The sequence below is a fragment of the Piliocolobus tephrosceles genome, chromosome 10, assembly GCF_002776525.5.
Source record: "Piliocolobus tephrosceles isolate RC106 chromosome 10, ASM277652v3, whole genome shotgun sequence".
Taxonomy (NCBI): domain Eukaryota; kingdom Metazoa; phylum Chordata; class Mammalia; order Primates; family Cercopithecidae; genus Piliocolobus; species Piliocolobus tephrosceles.
In genome coordinates, this window is record NC_045443.1 from 63,577,167 (window position 1) to 63,601,949 (window position 24,783).

Consider the following 24,783-nt stretch of genomic DNA (forward strand, 5'->3'; position numbering starts at 1 on the left):
TGAAGAAAAAAAAAAAACAAAACGAAAACAAAAACAAAGAAAAAAGGGGGCATAATTCTTTGAGGACCAATCTTTCAGGAAACTCAAAGTTACATTCCTCATTTACTTTAAAAAGTGTAAATAGTCAAACCAATCCAGCATTTAAAGTGACAATTACCAACAGAAAGATGAAAATACTTGCCACTGAGGCAAAAAATTCTTTGTCCTACCTGTTAAAATGATTTAGTATATTACACATGGTGGCTGCACAATCATCACATTCCCTATCATCATTCTATAGAAAGTCGGATTGCTCCTCAATCTAAAAATAGTCACTGTCAGGTTTTTCTGGGCTGGATAAGTGATTCACAGGAAAAACGGAATGAATCTCCATCAGGCTCGCTGAGGTGGAGAAACTGTTTAAGTAGCAGCAAGTGTGTGCCAGCCTGAAAAAGAATTCCTACTACCCAGATTCTTAACTTCCCAAGACTGGGAAGGAACAGTCAGTAAGGAAGAGTTAATGGCTCAACAGCAAAATGCAAATGCTCTGGCATCTTGTGCTACAGTTGGCTTTACGTAAAAGAAAAAAAAAAAGAAAAAAAAAGAAAAAAAAAAGTATCCTAGTTCTTTCAGAACCAGATCTGAAATGAGACAAATGAATACTAACCACTTAGATTTCCTACAAGCCAATTTACTTCGAAGTTGCAAAAAATATACTTTGAAATATTTAAGGCATCTATATTTCTAACCGACCTCCTTGGTTTTTATAGGAGGTAAACATAAAATTAAAAACCAAACACTACTAGACAAAAGTACCGGCCTAAAGACAGGACTAGATTTTTTTTTTTTTTTTAATGAACAACAATTTGATGATTATGTATGAAAATAACCAATGTCCTGTCAACCGGGAAGCCTGACCAGGGAATCAAGAGAGCCAAGGCACTGAGAGGCACCAGCTGGGACCAGTGTGACCGCTGTGTAGAAGTAATAAGTACACAGTCCAGGATCTTGAATTGAGTCCTCAATAAATGCACATTTATTAATCATAAAATAAATAAAATTTCCAATTTCCAATTAGAAGAATTTGACATAGCTAGAATTTGACATAGCTAGAAGGGATAGCAAATAAGTTGGATGTCAGAATCAAAGAATTTAGACTGGCTTGGCCAGGCATGGTGGCTCACGCCTGTAATCCTAGCACTTTGGGAGGCCAACGCGAGTGGATTACTTGAGGTCAGGAGTTCAAGACCAACCTGGCCAATATGGTGAAATCCCATCTCTACTAAAAATACAAAAATTAGCCGGGTATGGTGGCAGGCACCTGTGATCCTAGCTTGAACTAGGTGAGGCAGGAGAATCGCCTGAACTCGAAGGCAGAGGTTGCAGTGAGCCAAGACTGTGCCACTGCACTCCAGCCTGGATGACAGAGACTCTGTCTCAAACAAAACAAAACAAAACAAAACAAAACAAAACAAAAAAAAAACAAAAAAGAAAAAAATTAGATGGGTTGGAATGATGGGTGAATACTTACTTTCAAATTACTATCTAATATGCCTTACGTTTTCATAGTGAGTTTACAAAGTGCTTACACATACATCACGCCATTCTCTTGCTCACAAAACCCCTCTGGGATGGGCCTGGGCATTTTAAGTGCTCTGTAGGTGATTCTGATGTTCAGTAAGAGGTGAGAATTATTGCTTTAGGCTGCAGGATTGCTGGGCAGTGAGTTATCTGTTACTAGGAGGCTTAAATCAAGTTTGGTAAGGAGATCCTGAAGGCCTCCTAGCATTGTAGAGTGGTCCAAGTAAATGATGCTAATATTCAATTATTGTGGTATGCTAACAACTTTGCAGATCACCATGTCCATGGAACTGTATATGCCTTCAGAAGCATATTTTCAACATCGTATTTTCAACTGTACAGTGAGATAGGTCTTCTACAGATATCTGTTTTTTGACTAGGTTTTGGACAGCAAGGGTATTTGAAAGTGATAAATGGCACTTTATGCCCTGGTAGATATACTACCACTAACAGAAATTGAGGGAACTCCTGAAATACTTTAAAAGACCAAGGTAGAAAACTTTCCTAAAGTGGTACACAGAAAGAAGAGCCAAGTAGTTCTCTGGAGAACTTGATCTATGGAATCCAATTACATGCAGAGCACATTTTGCCCATGTCCATAGAATTAAGGAAGGTGAGAGACTTAGCTAAAGGGCAAGAGTTAACAGATCGTTTCATTTTAAAACTTTAATTATGGAAACTTGATTTTAATGATGGCACTGCAGGATCACTTGTGATACCTTTATTATGTTAAGAAGTGAATACATACTCCACATTGGGAGTAAACCTGTGTTCCTTTTCCCCAGTCACTTATTCCTCTCCCCTCTTCTGAGGAAAGCTGAATTCTAACAGTTCATTATGAAAATCTGGGCTGCAGGTGTAATGCCCGGGAATCTGTGAAGATGCCTCTGGGTATATGTAAAAAAAGAGGTAGGAGGATTCCTGGAAAAGTATGCCTCACTCCCTTAGGCTGAGTAGCTTTACCATAACTTGAATCAATAAAAATACCCGAATGATTAAACACAGTAGATAATTAATTCATTGTCTCACTTTCTTCCTTCTTACTCAGAACTCTCTCAGGCACTTAATGTTAAATATTTGATGTCCTGGGATTTTCCTTTGGGTAAGGCTCAACAATGTACTTAAATGTACTTAAACCTAAAACTATTATATTTTAAATAATAAGGTTCTACTTTTATTTTTAAACACTCTGTTAATACTTTTGTTTTTGTAAGAATATTGAGTCTTACACTTTGAACTCGAAATCTTAAATTTAGAATACATAAAGTCACATTCCAGTATTTGTTCTGCCTTCAAAACTTTTACCTATACTTAAAACATTGTTTCGTATATCTGCCATAGTTTGTTTCAATCTTCTGTGAGTATAATGTCAGATTTGTGAGGTTCATCTGGGTTTAATCCTAGGTTTAATGCCACATGGTCTGTGTGAATTTGAATAAATTAACTTCTTGAAGACACAGTTACTTCGTCTGTTAAAAATAAGGATATTAGGTCAGGCGCAGTGGCTCATGCCTATAATTCCAGCACTTTGGGAGGCTGACGTGGGAGGGTTGCTTGAAGCCAGGAGTTTGAGACCAGCCTGGGTAACAAAGTGAGAGTCTCTCTCTAAAAAAAAAAATTAAAAAAAGGTAGCCTGGTGTGGTGGCACACACCTGTATTCCCAGCTACTTGGGAGGGTGAAGTAGGAGGATGGCTTGAGCCCAAGAGTTTGAGGCTGCAATGAGCTATGATTGCACCACTGCACTCTAGTCAGGGTGACAGAGCAAGCAAGAAAGAAGTATCTCAGAAAGAAAGAAAGAGTAAGAAAGAGAGAAGCTCTTTTGAGACAGAGCATCTCAAAAAAGAACAAATAAAGAGAATTATAATGCATGTGTCCTAGGGTTGCTATAACTATTAGAGTTAATACAATGTGTAAAGTACCTGTACGATGCTTCTCGATATGAACTGTATACATTAATGCTAGTTTTCTTCTCTACTTCTTTCTGGGTTAATCCTAGGGAATAAATAACGATGCCATCTATGACGCTTAATTAGTTTTCCAGTTGATGTGAAAAATCACTTTCTTTACTTGGTCAGAGAAAGCTGGAGAAAAGGCTCTTAAGCCAAAAAATTAAATTACTTATTTATATGTCCCCAGAACTTTTAAGTTAGTGTTGCTGCCATGTATGATGCACTGCAGTTGTTCCTAAAAGAAAGTTGTGAGAGAAACAGAAGGGAGAGCAGGAGGGAGGCAGGCAGCTTTCCAGTGTATCATCAGTTAGATCTGCGTGTGCCGTTCCACTTACTTAGCTTTAAGTGTTGTGAATCATTTCAATATTACCCTATCTGCAATTTTAGATTATCTACACTGCTATGGATTGAGTTTTACAATCTATAACTAACGAATTCATATCTTGGGCAAGGTATTAAAAAAACATTTACATGTGGAGCATGTGGACTGTACAAATTACAAAAATGAAATTTTTATTTTTTTCCACAGGTGGCATAGTTAATATTCCTGCCAAATAGTACCTTCAGCGTGACTGACCAAACTAAAATCTACTTGAGGCCTCACCCCCCCATCCCCTCCCAAGTGTGAATTCTGCAGGAAAGGCTGCCAAGCTCCTGCTCTAATTTTGTTTGGAGAGTTAAATGTAAGGGAAGCAGATTCCACAAGGCGAACATACCACTCAGCACAAAATCGACTTTTAAGGAACTTAACAGACGAGTTGAAGTTAAGGAAATCCCCTCTGTGAAGTCACAGGTCCGAGAGTCACACAAAGCAATTCCTGGCAGCTGAAACATCTCAGATGCCCTGCAGTGAAACCAAAGGAGTCCTCGGCGGCAGGCAAGCAATGGTGATGAACCGAAGCACGCCAGCCGAAGGCCGGCGGGATTCACGTGAATGTAGCTGAAATATGACTTCAGTACTTGAACCAATTCTTGTGAGTTAATGATAACCACTCCTTTCCACTCTCTGAAAGAGTGTGTGTGGCTCAGTACGTTTCTTTTTCTAATCTCTTGAGAGCCACAAACGTAAATGTGCCAGAAGGAAAGTCTCCAGTGAGCTGGAAATGTAGTCTCGATACTTAGCTTGTTCAAATATATGATGTTTATCTGAAGCCACACCTGAAGGTAGTCTAAGAGCATCTCCTTTTACCAGTACCTACAAGGCTCAGGCTCTGTGGAGGATAGGGGATATGGCAGGGGCTGGACCACGAATATGGATACCAAGATTTACATTCCTTAAAAGACCTACAGAAAACCCAGCTTTTGATCAGCCAAAATACCACTGCGGGGCACCTTTCAAAAGCTATATAACTAGGGACTTCTATCATGAAGACTCATATTTGCTATTTTGCTCCAACAAGAGTTATCTAAAATAGGAGGGATGAACACAAGGTGATACAGGCCACTTTGTAGACTGACTCCAGTGCTTCCCAAAATTCAAAAAATTGGAGAGAAACGATTTGTCACTGTGTACTACTGTACCTTCTCTGGGGGATGTCTCTTATAGCCCTTCAAAGTCTGAATCTCCAGACTAAGATTTACTGTTAGATTCTGGAGCTATAGTTCTCCTCAATCACTGGAAATTGCTAATGAAAATTCGGGTAGGAAGTCAACTCTTGGTGTGGGCCAATGAATGGCCTGAAACCCTTCTATGTGGTGCTCTGAGATTCAGGCATCCTGATGCTTTTATCTACAGCTGGAGGAAATGCTTCTGTAAGGAAAGGGAAGAAAAGGGAAAGAAGGGCAATAAGGGGAGGGAAGAGAAGGGAAAAGAAAAGAAGGAGAGAGAATAGGAGGGGAAGAGAGGAAAGGAGAAGGAACAAAAGAAAAAAGGAAGAAAAGAGAGGATGAATAAGAATACAAATGGCTTACTTAAGCCATTACTGTATCTTTTACTACTACCTTTGGAGTTCTTCAGGGAAGAGTAAATGTGCACTGTCAATTTAGATGAAACACTGCTTTTAAGCTGTCTGCATTTCATTCAGATAACAAATATTTAACACTTTTTTGGTGTGTCTGGTACATACTATGCATATAGTGGTAAAAATGCATATATAATGTCCTTGTCCCCCCATCCCTGCCCTTCTGGTGCTTATTGTCTAATGAAAGAGACCAACAGCTTAGCTTAGCAACAAATTACTATTATAACTGTGATAATTACTATGAAGGAAAAGTAAGGGCTCCCTGCGGGAGTAAAACAGGGAGACCTAATCTAGATAGGATGTTATGGAAGTTTGTTTTCTCTGGGTAAGAGACATTTAGGCTGAGTCTTTAAAGAACATTGCAAAATAGCTGGTAAATAATGTGTGGAGGGATTGGAGAATCACTTCTTAGGCAGAGGGAACAGAACTTGGAAAGTCCCTGAGGACATGAAGCTGGCATCGGGGAGGAACTTAAAACAAGAGCTTAAAACAAGAGCATTGGGAATCAAAAGGAAGAAAGCAATTGGGAAAGTTCAACACTGAGATGGGAGTGGCAGTTCTGGGTAAAGGGCATGTAGGATTCAGAGGCATGACACAGATTTAGTGGAATGGCATTGAATGGAAGTAATGTGAAAAGCAGAGGTAGACATGAGCTGGGAGGTGACTGCAGTTCCTTGGGAGAGAGATGGCAGCATCTGTGAGTGAGAGGTATGGACAAGTGTGTGGACAGCAAAAATGGAGAGGAGCAGGCTGACTGGAGAGAGTCAGGGAGCTGTGTAAAGTTTGGTGTCAGTGGGGCGGGACAAATAAGAGATGGTCCAGGAGAATTGCTTGAGAATTGCTCAAGCGGAGGCACTAGTCCCTGAGATGGGGAAGATGGGAGAGGAACAGGCTAAGGGGGAGAAGTTCTAAACAGTTAATTTTAAGAATTATCATATAAACGTTGTGTTAAAGCTTCTCTGGTTAAACTGCTTTTAAGCAAGGGTTCTGAAATCAGGCATAACAGTTTGAATTCTGGCTCTGTTATTTTCTACCCAGGCAACTTATTTTATTTCCTCTGATTTCTCAAATAGGGATTCTTAAGTCTATCTCTTACGGTTAAAATGCAATGTGACAATGTTTATAAAACGCCTTAAACATCATAGGAACTTAGTAAATAAAAATTACTATTACTATAATCTGCTAATGGCAACATATTATGTTAGAGAAAAGACTCAGTTTTGACTTTGACATTTAGAAACTGTGTCATACAGGCAAAAAAAGAAAAATGTAGTTGAGATTTCTTACCTTTAAAACCAGCCAAATTACCCTCTTTTCCTACATCATGAAGAATATAAAGTGATAATTACAACTCCAACATTTTCCATTTAGTCTTGAACCTATACCATTGGTAAGTGATAAGGGGCCTTGAAGTGAAATAGTCTTTGTGCTACAAGGAAGAGAAGATGATAAATATTTATAGCCTGTGACCACAGGAGCTCTGGGAAAAACAGCGTTGTAAAGAGGATAGTGCACTGGGGGAAAGGTATTATTTAAGACCAGTCTCATGATCACTGAGAAGGAGCAAAAAGTTCCCTAGGACATCCAAATGTCAATTACAAAGTTCTTACATAATATTTTCAAAATGTAGCCTTCAACATTAAGTGTATGGTGACTATGAAGCCTATTAAGCTCTGTATCTTTTGTTTAGAAAATGGGATTTGTTGTCCACTTAAGTTGCAAATGAATTCACTAGCCTTGTGTGAACTGACCTATCACTGTGGAAGTCATGTGGATTCTTCCATTAATCAAAAAGTGACAGACTCCCATGTCAACATAGCCCTTTCAGTCTTTTTCTCAAAAAACAAGAGGTAGCCTGTTTTCCTTAAATAGGTTATTATGAGGATAAAATATGATGAAGATTGTAAAAAGTGCTCTAAATATAAGAAATTATTCTGGATATTATTACATTTGGCAGAAAGGCTCAAAATCAAATATTCTTCATTTATTTGTTCATTTGTTTGTTTCATCGACCAATAAACAAATAATATATTTTATGTACAGGGCACAAGAAAGGATACAATATGGTTAGAAATAGCTCCTGTTGTCAAGGAGTTTATAATGTTAAGGAAGAGAGACAGTCACATACACAGATAACTATAGAACTACACTGAATGGGGCAGAGACTATAGGAAGCATCTAAAAAAAAGATAAGATGGTATGGGAGTTAATAGAATAGAGGTGTTTCCTTTAAGTGGGTTTACCAGGATAACTCTAAGAACAGGTCAGGTACAGTGGCTCATGCCTGTAATATCAGCACTTTTGGGAGGTCAAGACGGGAAGATCTCCTGAGCCCAGGAGTTCAAGATCAGCCTGGGCAACACAGGGAGCCCCTGTTTTGACAAAAAAGAAAAATACAAAATTATCCAGGCATGGTTGTGCACGCCTGTAATCCCAGCTACTCAGGAGGCTGACGTGGGAGGATGGCTTGAGCCTAGGGGTCGGGGCTACTGTGATCCTGCCACTTCACTACAGCCTGGGCAACAGAGCCAAGATCTTATCTCAAAAACAAAACAGAACAAAACAAAACAAACAAACAAACAAAAAAACCCCCAAGAAATAGGAACAAATTTGAAAGACTGTAATAGCAGAGTAAGAAAATTCATCTAATAACAACAATAATAATAAAACAACAATAAAAGCAGATTTTAAAATTTTCTATATGTGCCAAAAATGTGTCAAGTGCTCTAAATGTATTAACAACTTTACAATAACCACAGGAAGGAGCTGCTATGACCAATCCCCATTGTACAGACTTAGAAAGGTCACACATCCAGTAAGTTATAGAGCCAGGAAACAAATCTGGGTCCTTTTAATCACAATACTCTATTGTCTCCAGATAGGATGAAAGTCATGAAGAAACAGAAAAACATAGTAAATCCTTGGTGACAAATCATGAGGTGTTCAGTGTGGCTGAAGCACAACAAAAAAACAAATCTAGGAGAGGTAGGTCAGGGAAAGGCTGGGCAGAGTCTTAGTGTTAGACTAAAAATTGTGGCCTTTATTTTTTTTTGAGACGGAGTCTCGCTCTGTCCCAGGCTGGAGTGCAGTGGCCGGATCCCAGCTCACTGCAAGCTCCGCCTCCTGGGTTCACGCCATTCTCCTGCCTCAGCCTCCCGAGTAGCTGGGACTACAGGCGCCCGCCACCTCGCCCGGCTAGTGTTTTGTATTTTTTTAGTAGAGATGGGGTTTCACTGGGTTAGCCAGGACGGTCTCGATCTCCTGACCTCGTGATCCACCTGTCTCGGCCTCTCAAAGTGCTGGGATTATAGGCTGGAGCCACCACGCCCGGCCTGTGGCCTTTATTTTATAACTAACCAGGAGATGTCTAAATAGAGACAATGGGAATGGTGAGAACAGATGTTGATGTTACGAGAGAGAGTCTTCAGAGACAGGAAAGGTAAAGAGGTTCCGGGAAAAATTTCACAGTGAGTCTCTTGCATTCTACTTGTTTTTAAGTAAAATAATTCAGTAGGAGAGGTGATCTGTGTAATAGTCAATCATTCAATATTCCATGTGAATGAGTCCATTAGATGCTACAGTGATTTTCAGTGAGGACAAGTCTGATCTGTGATGCCCCCATAGAGATCAGGTGAAAGCTTGCTGGCTTTTCCATTTCCTGTTTTATTGCTACCAATACAATGTCTTCAGGTGGTAAGAACTTCAGGTGATACAGAAAGAAGACATTGTATATTGGTGTGCTCTCAAAGAAATTCACATTAAAAGTATGATCTCAACCTGCTTCTGAGAATTCACAGTAGAGAAACTCTTCTTTAATCTTAAAAGTAAACCAGAGGGTCCTTACCAAAATTCTCTGAGCTCCTGACCTCAAGACAGATTCAGGGCAGTTTCTATCACGGTTGTGAAGCCTGTGTCATACAGAAGAGCCAGGAGGCAGGGGACTCAGTGGGTGTTACTGTATTGAGCAACTGTACCCTCCTGGGTGATCTCACAGGGGCATCTAGGAGTCATTTTCAGTGTCAAAGTCATAGAAACAAGTAGTAAAATAGTTTATCCCCTTGATAGCATGACTGACAGAGTTAACCTGGTATTTTAACACCCATTGGTATACCAGAAATAATTCTTAAAAAATTTTTTTTATTACATACCAAGCACTGTAGTTAATGCTGTTGGACAAAGATAGCTAAAATATGGAGAAAATTACATCAGGCCTGACGAAAAATATTGTAGTCTTCTGTTTCTTTTGAAGCTATATACTATTATATAATGGCTAATGGAAGGTAAAAAAGAAGAGTAATTTTTTCTCCAGTGAATAACTGGAGCTCATTTTATTAAGAGGAATATAAAATTAGTATACAATCACAGAGAAAAGTAATCTTAATTAGTACTTAATAGCACTCTATAAAAGATGGCCTCAGACTGACCTTGTGATCAATAGAAGTGCTTGCCTGCTACTCTTCTCAAAAGGAAAAGCCATCCTTGTCTAACTAATACATGTACATAACCTCAGAGAAACTCATCACACAAAGAGAGATCGCCTCCCCTGACAGAGTTTGGTCAGTTTTCCCTATTTTTAAAATATGCTAAAATTAAAGGGATAATTTTCTCCCTAAAGGACATGCTTCATTTTAGAAGTATCATATGCAATCTGAAAAGGAGGGAATTTTAACCAACTTCCCATTAATTTAGTAAATATCTCAGAATGCTAAGATCAAAATCTTCACAGATAATGGCTTCAGAGCAGCATGCTGGCTTTATGCCTACTATGAGAATGCTGGGAAGTAATCTTTGGAAACTTTGTAATTGTCAACGGGACTACTGGGTTTGATGTGATTAACAACGGAAATGATCAACTTTCCTTTTCAGATAGTGATTTTAGCTGTAACCACTTTAAATTGGTTAAACTATTTTTATTTATAGCATTTTTGTTTTATATTTATGGTTACATCGATGAAAAAAGCAGTGACGATAAATTCTGAAATCTTTTAAGAGAATTTACCACGTCCAGAGATAGAATAGTAGAGCTGAAAGGACCTCTAAGATGATACAGTCTGGTCTCCTCATGTTACGAGTTAGGAGTAGTGGCCCAAAGATTTTTTTAAAAACCCTTCTGATTCTCTCACAATGGATATTACCTAAAATATCATCAATTTGGCCCTTAGAGAAAATGTATATGTTAAATTATTTGTCCATGTTACTCCTACTCGGAATCAACTGCTCATCACCATGGTACCTAATACAACACTAAGCTTCTAGAAGGAGCTCCTGAATTCTACTTTACAGTATTTTGTATTCTTACATTTGTGTTACTCAGGAATTTGAAAGTGGTTATGAATACCTCTAATATAGTTTGAATGTCACTTCCAAATCTCATGTTGAAATGTAATTCCCAGTGCTGGAGTTGGGGCCTAGTGGGAGGTGTTTGGGTCATGGGGGCAGATTCCTCGTGGCTTGGTGCTGTCCTCACTATAGTGTGTTCTCATAAGATTTGGCTGTTTAAAATTATGTGGTATCCTCTCCTTCTCTCTCTCTTGCTTATGCTCTTGTCCTGTGATGTGCCTGCTTCCACTTCACCTTCTGCCATGAGTAAAAGCTCACTGTGGCCTTCCAAGAAGCCAAGTATATGCTGACACCATGCTTGTACAGCCTGCAGAACTGTGGGCCAATTAAACCTCTCGTCTTTATAAATTACCCAGTCTCAGGTATTTCTTTATAGCAATGCAAGAATGGCCTAACATAGTCTACACTAAAATCGACTATCCAAATTACTTCAGAGGCCCAGAAATGAACAATTAACATATTAGGAATTGTTACATGAAGTTAGACAGGCATGAGTGGGGCAGGAGAGGGCTCTGCTCCCCACCCACCAGGAATGTCAGGTGATTATCAGGTGATGGTTTGGCAGTTATCACACTGCTGCTCTAAAAACGATAATTCAGCAGCCAGTGCACCAGGGAGAGACAATCTCCTGACGGTCCACAGCTGTCACAATGAAGTGTTAACTGAATGCAGACACCAGCGAGAGGCAACTTCCCAAAGAGATAAAAATACTTGAAATTGGTAATTGGCTTTCAACAGGGTCTCAGGAATTGGGCGAGTGAACCGGGCATGTGTATTAAGAGACAAAATGGTGGAGTATGACTTTTGGGGACATTCCACCAGAAAAGGGAAGAAACTTTCAGATGGGCATGCATACAACTTCCTAAACACACTGCACATGCTCATGTCCCAAGCATAAGGAGGGCACATGCAGGCAGCCCACCGTAAGGGAGAAATCGTGGGAAAGGGGTGCAAGATGCTGGAGGTGGACCAGCATATCAAGCCCCAGGGGTCAAGGTTAAATGCCTGCTTGGGTCTCTCCCAAGTGTACTTTCCTTTCTTTCCTGTTCTAAAGCTTTTTAAAATAAACTTCCACTCCTGCTCTGAAAGCTTGCCTTGGTCTCTTTTTCTGCCTTATGCCCCTCAGTTGAATTCTTTCTTCTGAGGAGGCAAGAATAAAGGTTGCTGCAGACCCATACGGATTTGCCACTGGTAACTTGGATACCTTCTACCCCTAACAGAATGAGTTGTCAGGATACGCATGTGCCCCCTGAGCTGAAAGAAACAATCAGAGTGTGGTGAACAGGAGGCTGCAGGCCCAGGAGAGAAAAGCCTGGGGGAGCCTACAGTGGCTATGAAGAGAGAGACTGGGATTCTGCCAGAAACTTCCCATTCCTCCCAAATACCTGTTCCGGGAAATGTGAGGTTAGAAAGAGAAGACTGTTGACCATTTGGGACAGGAATTTCTCATAGGGATCTTCTTTTTGAGAGTCTATACAAGTTAGGCTGTCTTGGAGCTAGGTTGGCTGAAACAAAAAGGTCATAGTGTAGAGCGGGAATCACAAACCCAAGTCCTGAGGGACAGGCATGATGGTGACTTGCTATAAGGCTGTACTGTCAGGGACATGATTTGGACAAACTGGCAAGAACATCCCCATCAAGAGGGGCAGTCTGAGAGTCAACTCAAGCTAAGGGTTACATGCAGGAATGTTGACCCGGTGATGTCAAATTACTAAGAGTAACCCAATATTTAGATTTATTCGAAATACAAAGTCTCTCTTTTTAGGTATTGAAAACAAATTCCAACTTCCCAAAAACATTGTGAAGGTTGAAAAATACATGTTCCACAGCCACGCCCTCCAGTTTGTTGCCTCTTGTAGAGGGTGTAAAAAATGGGGATTAATGTGTGTGGAAGTTGTAGGAAGAAGCATAAGCTTCTAGTTACACTGAAAAGATGACAACAAACTATTCTATTATTCAGATTTATTAGATAGAAAGCCTCTAAAGCTAAATTAGATATGGACTCATTCTTTGGTCTAGTGGCTTGAATCTCACTTAGGTCTCTAAGTGGGTGTGGGATGGTAATAAGATGTATTTGTAATCATATGTACCTGTAGTGCTCAGGTAGATGGTGTAGGTAATCACAGTGCTCTTTTCCTTTAAACTTCAAAATCCTTCAAGCCTCAACAATCTTCAAACTGCAAAATCCTTCTCAATGCAGTGTTTCAGATGGCCACCATCAGTTAATCAGAGACGACATAAAAAATAGAAGATTATTGACTCCCCCTGGCCTAGATGAGCCTCATATATAATGTATATAGTTTTGCGATACTTTATCATTTATTTGTTCAAGAATATCCAGAGAAAGATGATATAACATGCTGTAGTCAAATATGGAGATTAGAAAAAATCTCAAAAGCTACTTATTCATTTGTTTGAAAAATATTATTGAGAGTGTCCTTTATGCCAGGCACATTGCTAGGCACTGGAGTTGCTCTAGCTGATAACCTCTAAACAATTGATTAGACTTCCAACTACTGACATTTCTTTTCTAGTCTGTTCCTGTCTCTTCATCTTGATTTTGGTGTACAGTCCCATGATAGGCAGAATTTCTGGATTTATCCCCCAAAGATTCCACGACCTAAGCCCCAGATTCTGTTAGTATGACAATATATAACTTCAATGACTGTGTTATGTCATTTGACATAGTGAACCTTAAAAGGGGAGATTATCTGGGTGGTCCCAAGGTCATCAAATGAGTCCTTAAAAGTAGAGGACTTTCTCCAACTAGTAGTGTGAAAGGAAGGCAATGGAGAAAGTCAGAGACATATGAAATATGAGGACTCAATGCACCATTGCTGGCTTGAAGATGGAGGGGCCATGTGAGAAGAAATGTGAGTGGTTTCTAGGAACTGCGAATGGTTCCAGAGAGCAGCCAGCAAGGAAATGAGGACCTTGGACTGACTCCAAGGAATTGACTCTGCCAACAACCTGTGTTAGCTTGGAAGGGATTATTTCCCAGACTTTACAGATAAGATCTTAGCCTGCTGACATCTTGACCTAGGCCTTGTGAGATCCTAAGCAAAAACTCATCCATGCCTGCCTGGATTTCTAACTTATAAAACTGTAAATCACTACCTTTGTGGCATTTTGCTACAATGTAATAGAAAAATAATACAGTAGTGGTGGGAGGGGTTGGTGTGGGGAACCCAAGAGCAACATCTATCTAAATATTAGAGAATGATTTTTTATTTTCTTCCAAGCTTCTGTGTCTAATTCTTTAAATAAAAAAATTCCAAAAGTAACCCAAAATTTTGTTGGAATGTATAGTTTATATCTACCAATTTTGGCACTTATTTTGCATTCAGTAGCCAGGATTAGTTTGTAACACATAACTGAAAAAGGGCTTGCATACACAATATATAAGGAAATCATATAAACCAATAAGAACAGAATTATCCAATAGAAAGAAAATGGATCAAAACACTTGAGCAGACATTTCACAAAAATATCCATATGGCCAATATTGAAAGGTACTCAACATTCTTATTCATCTGGGATATAGACATTAAAACCACAATGATATATTATTATATTCTTTTCAGAATGGTTCAAATGAAAAAGACTGACAATACCAAGTACTGGTGAGGATGTGAAGGATGTGAAACTGTTAGTGGGAGTGTAAATTGGTGCAACCACTTAGGAAGCACTCCTTGGCAGTATTTACTAAAGCATGTAACTGACATGTAACTTAAGGCCTAGCAATTCCACTCCTAGGTATAATAAGATGGAAATGCACACATATGTTCGAAAAGACAAATATTAGAATGTTCACAATGGTATTATTTATAGGAGTGGCAAGCTGAAAAATACCCAAGTGATAATCAATAAGGAAGTATTCAAATTGTGATCTAGTCACACAATGGAATACTATACAACAATTAAAAAGAACAAACTATTGCTATAGGCAACAATATGATGCAATCTCACAAACATAATTTGGGCAAAAGAACCCGGCTACCAAATAAATACACTGTATGATTTCATTTATATAAAGTTTAAAGTCCAGCAAAATGAATCTCTGGTTTAGAAAATCAAGACAGGGGTTACATATGGAGAAGGGATGAGAGAAAGCACAATGGGGCTTTTGGTGATGATAATTATGTTTCATTTATTGACCTCAATGGAGAACACATAAATGAAAATTTAATAAGTTGTACAACTAAGATTTCAGTGCTTTTCTCTTTGTGTGTTGTACTATAACACAAAAGTAAATTTTAAAGCATACTCTATTCTAATTTAGTAATATAAAAGTAACTAAAAATTCACACCCTTTCCTAAACTAGGGTAACTCTTTTCTCACCCACTAGTTTTATCTCCAGAAACATAGTAAGTGGCTCTGAGTTTGAATATGTAAAAGGGAATAAGGAAGGTGGGAGCCAGAGTATTCTGCAAAAATTAACCTTTTTTTTTCTCTAGAAAACAGAGAACATATAAGAAAATCCAATTTTTATCTTAAAATACCACTGTCATTTAAAACTTATAGACTTCTTTTATGTAGGAAACCCTCTGAACGTCCCTTTAATGACATTTTCCATGAAAAGAAAGTTAAGCTGGTAACCCACAAGGAAGCTTGTGTGTCGTGTTACAAATACTTTAGCAGCCCTTGGAAAACTGTTTCCAGTTCACTGACATCACCTGTAAGAAGTCGATAAAGTATGGGCCGGGCGCGGTGGCTCATGCCTGTAATCCCAGCCCTTTGGGAGGCCAAGGCAGGCGGATCACAAGGTCAGGATATGGAGACTATCCTGGCCAACACGGTGAAACCCCGTCTCTACTAAAAATACAAAAATTAGCCGGGCGAGGTGGCGGGCGCCTGTAGTCCCAGCTACTCAGGAGGCTGAGGCAGGAGAATGGCGTGAACCCGGGAGGCGGAGGTTGCAGTGAGCTCTGTAGCCTGGGCTACAGAGCGAGACTCCGTCTCAAAAAAAGAAAATAAAAGAAACAAACAAAAGATATCGATAAAGTATGAATAGTGACTAATTTACTCTTGCGACTGGTAGAAGTTTTATATCTTGATATATCCTCCAAATAAAATACAAAATACAGCCAAGATATAGTTGTGATAATGCCAATAAACCTACAGTTTTTTACTGCAAGGGAGTTAATAATCTCTTCTGAAGACTCATAGCAGTCTTGATAAAAAGGAATTATTTAAAAATTGCTATTTTATGTTTGCTCGAGATTAAATGCATATAAGTGAGGACTGCTCATGTAGCTGCCGGGCAAAGATATAATACCATAGGGCATTCCTTCCTTTCTTATCTTTTTTTTTTTTTTAAAGAGAGATCTTGCTTTCTCGCCCATTCTGGAGTGCAGTGGTGCGATCATAACTCATGGCAGCCTCAAACTCCTGAGCTGAAGCAATCCTCCAGCCTCTGCATCCTCAGTATCTAAGACTACAGGTGGTGCTACCATGCCTAGCTAACACTGTTGGGCATTTCTAAGGCAATGATAAAACTTTTCTCAGTATCCTTGGTTTTGCATGCTAGCATAATCTAGGTGATCAAAAAGAAAGGTTTGAAGCTGAGCAAAGACAGTAACAGCTAAAGGGAAAGACAGAGATTTACAGGAATTCAGAAAAATATCATAGGTATATTAGGAGGTGTTGTGATTGAAAGATCCATGATGTCATTGTGCAATGTAAGATAAAATCATGTAGTAACTTCATTTTAAAACTACAGCATAAACACTGATGTTCTGCTACATTCTACACATACCACTCAATGATGATTCATAAGAACAGCTAATCGATGGGTGAACACATTGTTCAATTCGCAGTTGTCTTCAAGTGTCTTCTATGTATGTTTGAGGGCTCCATATTAGGTGTTATGGAAATAGTCAGATAAAGATGATTGGTTAGTGTCCCCACAGAGTCTAGAAACTAGTGGCACAATAGAAACATACATAGAAAAAAACGAAAATGTAAATACTTTCAAGAGTCACCAGGAAAGTATTACAGAGAGTGCTCCTTCCTCCCTCAAAAGAAAAAATGAGAGATTGAATAATCCAAATAAGAACAGGATGAATGAGGGAGATGGATTTGACCTGGGCCAGTACTATATTTTGCAAAGTTTGTGCATAGGAATATTAGATATTGGGCACAACAGTGGGAAAGCTCAGGGCATTTGGGAAAAATATTTTAGTTATTGTTCCATCTTTATTATCAACTAAAATAATTTGTTGGTTACATTTGAAAGCTACTAAGATCACGGTAGACATTAACTGTCTCTCGTTATAATTACTCTACAGTGAGCCTTGTTTTATTCAGCCAGCAAGAATTTCATGTTCACTGACTGTCATCTGTAGTTCTTCCCAGAGAAGGAAGTTATAAAATAGACAAATATTAGAGAATCATGTAATTTTAAAAATCCAGAGCAAGTTACAAGTCAGTACAGATTCGGCACAATGTTCTACACCTCTTGACTCTATAACACCTGCCCAAGGATTGGTGTTCAGAACGATGTTCTTGGGATAGTTGTGTGTTCCTCTACCAAAGACTCAAGTACCTAACTTAATATATATTCTCAGGAACAAGTTTTAGAAATATTTTAGCAAAGGTCTAAGCAAAATAAGTATTCTGATGAACTTTTAGAACATAAAATGATCCAGAACATGTCATTTCCAAATATGCTTTGTCACAACAATTCAATGTTGTCACAGAGTGAACCATCAGCTTCATCTTAATCCAGCATAATGGGAGACTTGAGGTTCATTTTAGAGAAGTGGAGCATGAAAACAGCCAATTTAATTTCTTGGTATTCACTAACAGTTTGGTTAAGGCGAGCACTTTACATGTATTCACTCACTTCATCTTTTCATCAGCCCTATGAAGAAGTACTACCATCACCCTATTTTAGAGATGGAAAAGTTGAAGCTTGGAGAGGTTAAATATTGTCCAAGGTCAACAGAGAGCCAAAATCCAAAACCAAGTTTGTCTTACTTTAAAAGACACTGTATTTTACTACAGTCATTGCTTTCAGAACTTTTTTCCTTAGAAGTTCATGCTTTCTAGTTCTAGATCCTTGAAGAATTGCCATACTGTTTTCCATAATGGTTGAACTAGTTTACAATCCCACCAACAGTGTAAAAGTGTTCCTATTTCTCCACATCCTCTCCAACACCTGTTGTTTCCTGATTTTTTAATGATTGCCATTCTAACTGGTGTGAGATGGTATCTCATTGTGGTTTTGATTTGCATTTCTCTGATGGCGAGTGATGATGAGCATTTTTTAATGTGTCTGTTGGCTGTATGAATGTACCATATGACCCAGCCATCACACTACTGGGTATATACCCAAAGGATTATAAATTATTCTACTACAAAGACACATGCACACGTATGTTTATTGCGGCACTATTCACAATAGCAAAGACTTGGAATCAACCCAAATGTCCATCAGTGACAGACTGGATTAAGAAAATGTGGCACATATACACCATGGAATACTATGCAGCCATAAAAAAGGATGAGTTTGCGTCCTTTGTAGGGACATGGATGCAGCTGGAAACCATCATTCTTAGCAAACTATCACAAGAAGAGAAAACCAAACACCGCATGTTCTCACTCATAGGTGGGAACTGAACAATGAGTTCACTTGGACTTGGGAAGGGGAACATCACACACTGGGGCCTATCATGGCGGGCGGGGGGGAGGGATTGCATTGGGGAGGTATACCTGATATAAATGATGAATTGATGGGTGCTGACGAGTTGATGGGTGCAGCACACCAACATGGCACAAGTATACATATGTAACAAACCTGCACGTTATGCACATGTACCCTAGAACTTAAAGTATAATAAAAAAAAAAAAAGAAATCAGGAAATTGAAGCTGAGATAATCTTTCCAGGATTACACAAATAAATAGAAACTTGAGAGTAAACAAACAAACAAAAAAAAGGAAGTTCATGCTTTCCAAAGACATGGAATCAACCCAACTGCCCATCAATGACAGACTGGATAAAGAAAATGTGATACATATACACTATGGAATACTATGCAGTCATAAAAAGGAATGAGATCATGTCCTTTGCCGGAACATGGATGGAGCTGGAAGCCATTCTCCTCAGCAAACTAATGCAGGAACAGAAAATCAAACACTGCATGTTCTCACTTATGAGTGAGAACTGAATGATGAGAACATGTGGACACATGGAGGGGAACAACACACACCGGGACCTGTCGGGGGAGCAGGGGAAGGGAGAGCATCAGGAAGAATAGCTAATGGATGCTGGGCTTAATATCTAGGTGATAGGTTGATCTGTGCAGCAAACCACCATGGCACACGTTTATCTATGTAACAAACCTGCACATCCTGCACATTTACCCCTGAACTTAAAAGTTGAAGAAGAAAAAAAAAAAGATGCTCATGCTTTCCTTATACTTATACTTTTATGTTATTTTTCCAACCACAGGGCTCTCAGAACCCAATCATTTGGTAATATAGTTCAACAATATTGAAGTGTAGGTTTTTCCCATATGCATTTTAAATAATTTGTTCACAATTTATTGAGCACATATGATGTGCCAAGCACCACATACGCATTAATCCTTTTGCTCCTCATAGCAACTTGTGAGTGTGGTAGTGTAATTGCCACCATTTTACACAGGAAAAATCTGGCCTCCATGACTCCATGCTTGGCCTTGGTTCACTGTCTCCATCAGTGCATTGGCCTCCTCTATTTATTTTACAGGGTCCTCTACACATTCCTGATGTAACTATGGGATGGTCTCAGAGCTCAGTCCTTGGGCCTCTCTCTTCTCTGCCTAAACTCTCTCCCCTACGTGTCTCATCCAGCCTTGCAATATAAGTGATGACGACTTAAAAATTTGTATCTTCTGCTCTGACCTGTGTACTGAACTCCACCTAAAATACTCAGCTTTCAACTCATACCTCCACTTACATGATGGACAGACATCTCAAACTTAGCATATCTAAAATTGAACTCTTAATTTTTCTTCAACCTTATTTTTCTCAGTCTTCCTTATTTCAAAAAATTGTCCTTAAAATGTCACAGACTAAATTGACACAGACTAAATGAAACTTTAGTTAATAAAATTGACAGTTTCAATAACTTTCCTAAACAGAGCACTGAATTTACTAATATTTATCATTTGAGATTGACTGAAAAAATATATCTGATTCCAGGGTTGAGGTATTGATATCTATATTGTACACACACCACACACACATACTTTCTAAGAAATAATGTGTGTACTTGTAGTAGTATGTAAATAAATCAAAGTATTATTCATGAAAGTAAAACCAAAGCCATAAGCATGTCTTCCTGGCAGTGAAAAGGTCTTCCACATTGTTATTCATCCAGGAAATGTATATCAAACTTAAAATGAGATGCCACCACACGCTGATCAGAACGGTTAGAATGAAACAGGCAGAGAATACTGTTATGGTTTGGCTGTACCCCCATCCAAATCTCATCTTCAATTGTAGCTCTCATAATTCCCATGTGTTGTGGGAGGGGCATGGTGGGAGGTAATTGAATCATGGTGGCAGGTCTTTCCCATGCTATTCTCATGATAGTGAATAAGTCTCATGAGATCTGATGGTTTTATAAAGGGGAGTTTCCCTGCACAGTTCTCTTCTGCTGTCTGCCACCATGTGAGACGTTCCTTGCACCTTCTGCCATGATTGTGAGGCCTCCCCAGCCATGTGGAACTGTGAGTCCATTAAACCTCTTTCTTTTATAAATTGCCTAGTCTTGAGTATGTCTTTATCAGCAGCATGAAAATGGACTAATACAAATACCAAGCACTAATGAGGATGTGAAGCAAAGGAAACTCTCATATACTATTAGTGGGAATATAATATTTAACATTTAATTGCATCTTAAAATGGCACCTATTATTTTCTTTGTCAATCCCACGTCATCTACTTTGGGGAATTGTCATTTCTCTGGCTCGTTCTGTTTGGGCCATTCAGCATATGTTCTTGCCTTCCATACCACAGTTGTAGAGTGCACTATATCCCTGGACACAGTGCTTAGTGTAGTGATCAGCATTTGCCCCAAGCTAAGTCATTAAGAATCTTTTAGAGGAGATCAGTCTTGTTTCTTTTTCTGGCATCACAAACTCTCAAAATAATGTAGACTTTTGGGTGGTAGGGCCATCTTGCTGTGACAGAAGACAGCCTTTCTCAGGCAAGGAGAACTGAGAGACAAAATTCCTATAACATTATTAAGCTTGTTTCTAAAGCCAGGATATATCTTGGGCTTTTTACTTTTGTAGGCTAATAAATTCCCTCCTTAGGCTAGTTGATATAGTTTGGCTCTGTGTTCCCACCCCAAATCTCATCTTGAAGTGTAATCCCACATGTTGATGGCAGGACCTGGTGGGAGGTGATTGGATCATGGGGACAGTTTTCCCCCATGCTGTTCTCATGATAGTGAATTCTCACAAGATCTGATGGTTTAAAAGTGTGTGGTGGTTCATCTCTCTCTCTCTCGCCACCATGTAAGATGTGCCTTGCTTCTCCATGATTGCAAGTTTCCTGAGGCCTCCCCAGCCATGCAGAACTGTGGGTCAATTAAACCTTTTTTCTTTATAAATTACCCAGTCTCAGGTAGTTCTTTAGAGCAGTGTGAAAACAGACTAATACAGAAAATTGGTATTGAGGGAAATAGGGCACTGCTATAAAGATACTTGAAAATATGGAAGTGACTTTGGAACTGGATAATGGGCAGAGATTGGAACAGTTTGGAGGGCTCAGAAGAAGATAGAAGATATGAGGAAGTTTGGAACTTCCTAGAGACTTGTTGAATGGTTTTGACCAAAATGCTGATATTGATATGTACATATACTACTGAACTATTGTTCCTTATCTAAGTTTGTAACTGAAATTATTGTATCTATTTAGCTTCATCTAAGAGTGACAGAAAGCTATCACAATAGAAGTCCATAAATAACTTTGAAGGGAAATAAGCTAAGAGAAAAGTTTTTATGAAAAACAGATGACTAATGCCTTTAATATATAGTTAGTACAAGCCAATAAACAAAAAAACTAAAAGGATCTCCAATAGAAAAATGATAAAGGACATAAATGACAATAGAAAATGAAGATGAACATATGAAAAAATACTTACCTGCACTAGAAATTTTTTGAGTTGAATTAAAATGTAATGCAATGTTTACCTAACAAATAAGATATATTAAAAATAATATTCAATGTTGACAAACTCTGATGAGATGTACACTTAAGGCATTGCTGGTAGTAATATAAAATAGTGCAACTTTTCTGGAAGACAATTGGAATTATGTTTCAAATATATTTAACACATTGTCTCAATGAAATTAGAAATACAGACAAACATTTAGGTAGAAAGATATTCTTTTTAGTTATTTATAATAGCAGTCTACTGGGAAATGGTTAAGTAAATATAAAATTTATTTTTGGGTATAATATGAAGTAGGAATTTAATTTTCCCCAAGTGGTTAATTGTTCCAGCATCATTTACTGATTAGTTGAACATTTCTTCACTGATGTTTGACTATACCTCTGGTTCCATATGGACAGTGGTCTGTTTTAGGCATTTTATCCTCTTCTACTGGTCTCTTTATCATCCCATGTTAATATTAGACAGACTTAAGGCCACAATTTTAGAATGAGTCTTGATATTGGGTAGAACAATCTTCTCTGTCTTCAGATTGTTTCAAAAATATTTTGACAATTTTTCCTTGCTCCCTTTTCTAACTTCATGTACATTTAAAAAACAGCTTATTCAGGTAACCTTAAAGATGCTTTTTTTGAGATTTTTAAATAGAATTAAATGTGTGGATACATTTGGGAGAAATGACATCTTTTAGCTATTAAAGTTTCCCCTCCAAGATCATAATATAGGTCTTTATGTATTTAAGTATTCTTTTATGCATCTGTATATGCATATGCATATCTATATCTATAATGGGTTCATACAACTTTTATAAGGTTTACTCCTTATAGGAACCTTGTAATTGTATTGCTATTATAAAGGACACCTTAAAATTTTAACTTTCTGTTTTGGCTGATATACAGAAAGGCAACTGATTTTTGTATAATCAGCTTATATTCAGCAACCTTAAGGAACTCTTAAAATGAGTTTCCTTCCTGATAGTCCACTTTCTCCTATATTAAGGAGCTGACTGGGAATTCTAGGGTGTGAAAACTGTCAGGTTTCATTCAGAATGTGAGAGTGAGTTGGAAAGAAGGCAAACAGGTAGGGTCACCCCATTCCCTCCTGATCCTGGCAATGGTGAAACTTGGAGGGCTTTTCCCTTAAATGGTATCTATCCCAGTGGAGGAAACCTTGTCTCTCTGATGTGGAATGCTGCAGCCTTACAGAGACTATTGTCTCCGGTCTGGGAGCTGGTTCCTTCTAAACCTTTGGGTTTTAACCTCTTACCTCTTCACTGACTGCCCTATTTAAATCACCTGCCAACCCTCACCTGTGCCTGTCCTTATTCCCTATTACAGAATACTGTTCTTATCCTTTACAGCAATGATCACATTTTATGAATTTATTTGTTTGGTAATATCCTTGTTTACTGTCTGTTCTTCCTATCCATTGCAAGCTTCATAAGGTCAGGGACCAGGTCTATTTTGTTCATCTTTTTCCTAGTCCCTGCCATTTAGTTCAATAAATGTTTGTAGACTGAACAAAGGAGTTAGATGTCAAATATCTGCTTCAATTTTTAATGTTAACAATCCACTTGTCTCATCATTTAAAATATACCTTACTTATGCAATCTGATTTTATCTTCATAATTGCCTTTAAAATAGGGATGCTAGTCCCCATTTGACAAATAAGGCACAGGGAAATCAAATCATATGCTCCAAATTAATATCTAGATATTAGTAGAGTTGAAAACAGAACCCAAATCATCTAACTCAACATCTAATTAAAAAAACTATAACAAAAATAAGACAGAAAGAAAGGAGGGAAGGAAGGATGGAAAGAAAAAAGGAGAGAGGGAAAAAGGAAGGTGGAAAGTAAGGGAGGGAATATTCATTTATGAACTTTCCACATCAAGGGTATACCACATCATTTATCCTTCTAAAAACTCCTTAAGTTTCACACTTTCCCATTAGGAAACCTCATACTCTCCAGACATTTCAGGCCAGCAAACAGACTAAGAATACTCTCGTACAACATTGTTACAGATGAGTCATACAGAGTGAGAAATAAAGGAGTATGCAGTTATAGAATAAGTCTCTTTTTCTCAGCTACATTTCACAACATGAAACTAGATGGTAAAGCCAGGTCACCTAATGGAGTCTGATAATTGTAAGGTTTACTCACAGCATGATTTAAGTTTCAATTTCAAGTTCCAATTCCATCTCTCCTAATTTTTCTGCCTTAGTCAACATTACACAAGATGTTGGCTCTCTTATCATTTAAAAGCCACATGAGAATATCTTGCCAGTTTTACTATAGGTATGAGTATAAAAATAGTTTCTTTCTAGTAGAATCATAATTTAAAAAAGAAAACTGCACTCAAGTTTTTATTTTAATCAATGATCCTACATCTCCTTTATTTTTCTTATCCCTAAATCTGATGGTGAAATAAATGGTCATTTCTATTATTTTGATTAGCTGACTTCACACTGCGAAGTTACAAGAAGGAAAGGAATCACCTACTGCTGTCAGTGTCTATGTAATAAAAAAAAGAGTACCAGTCCTTAAGTTAATAATACTATTTTTGTGATTTGGAGGGGAAAAAACACTTTGCTGCCAAAGGGTAATCCACATAGAAGAGCTGATTGCTAGGTGACACAGTGACAGAATGAGACTTTATTATGGAACCTATTGACATGAGAACTCTACATCACTATAAAGTACAGCCACTCACATCTTCCTGAACTCAGGGTAATATGATATAGTATTTATGAATTCTGTCTGTTCCAGGAGGGCATAACAATACATACTTAATCCAAAA

General features: G+C 38.3%; 1 protein-coding gene across 4 annotated transcripts in view; it reads right to left on the reverse strand.

Moving 5' to 3' along the window:
* GRIP1 (glutamate receptor interacting protein 1) overlaps nt 1–24,783 on the reverse strand; it is a 325,602-nt gene that overhangs the window by 143,232 nt on the left and 157,587 nt on the right. The window lies entirely within an intron of this gene.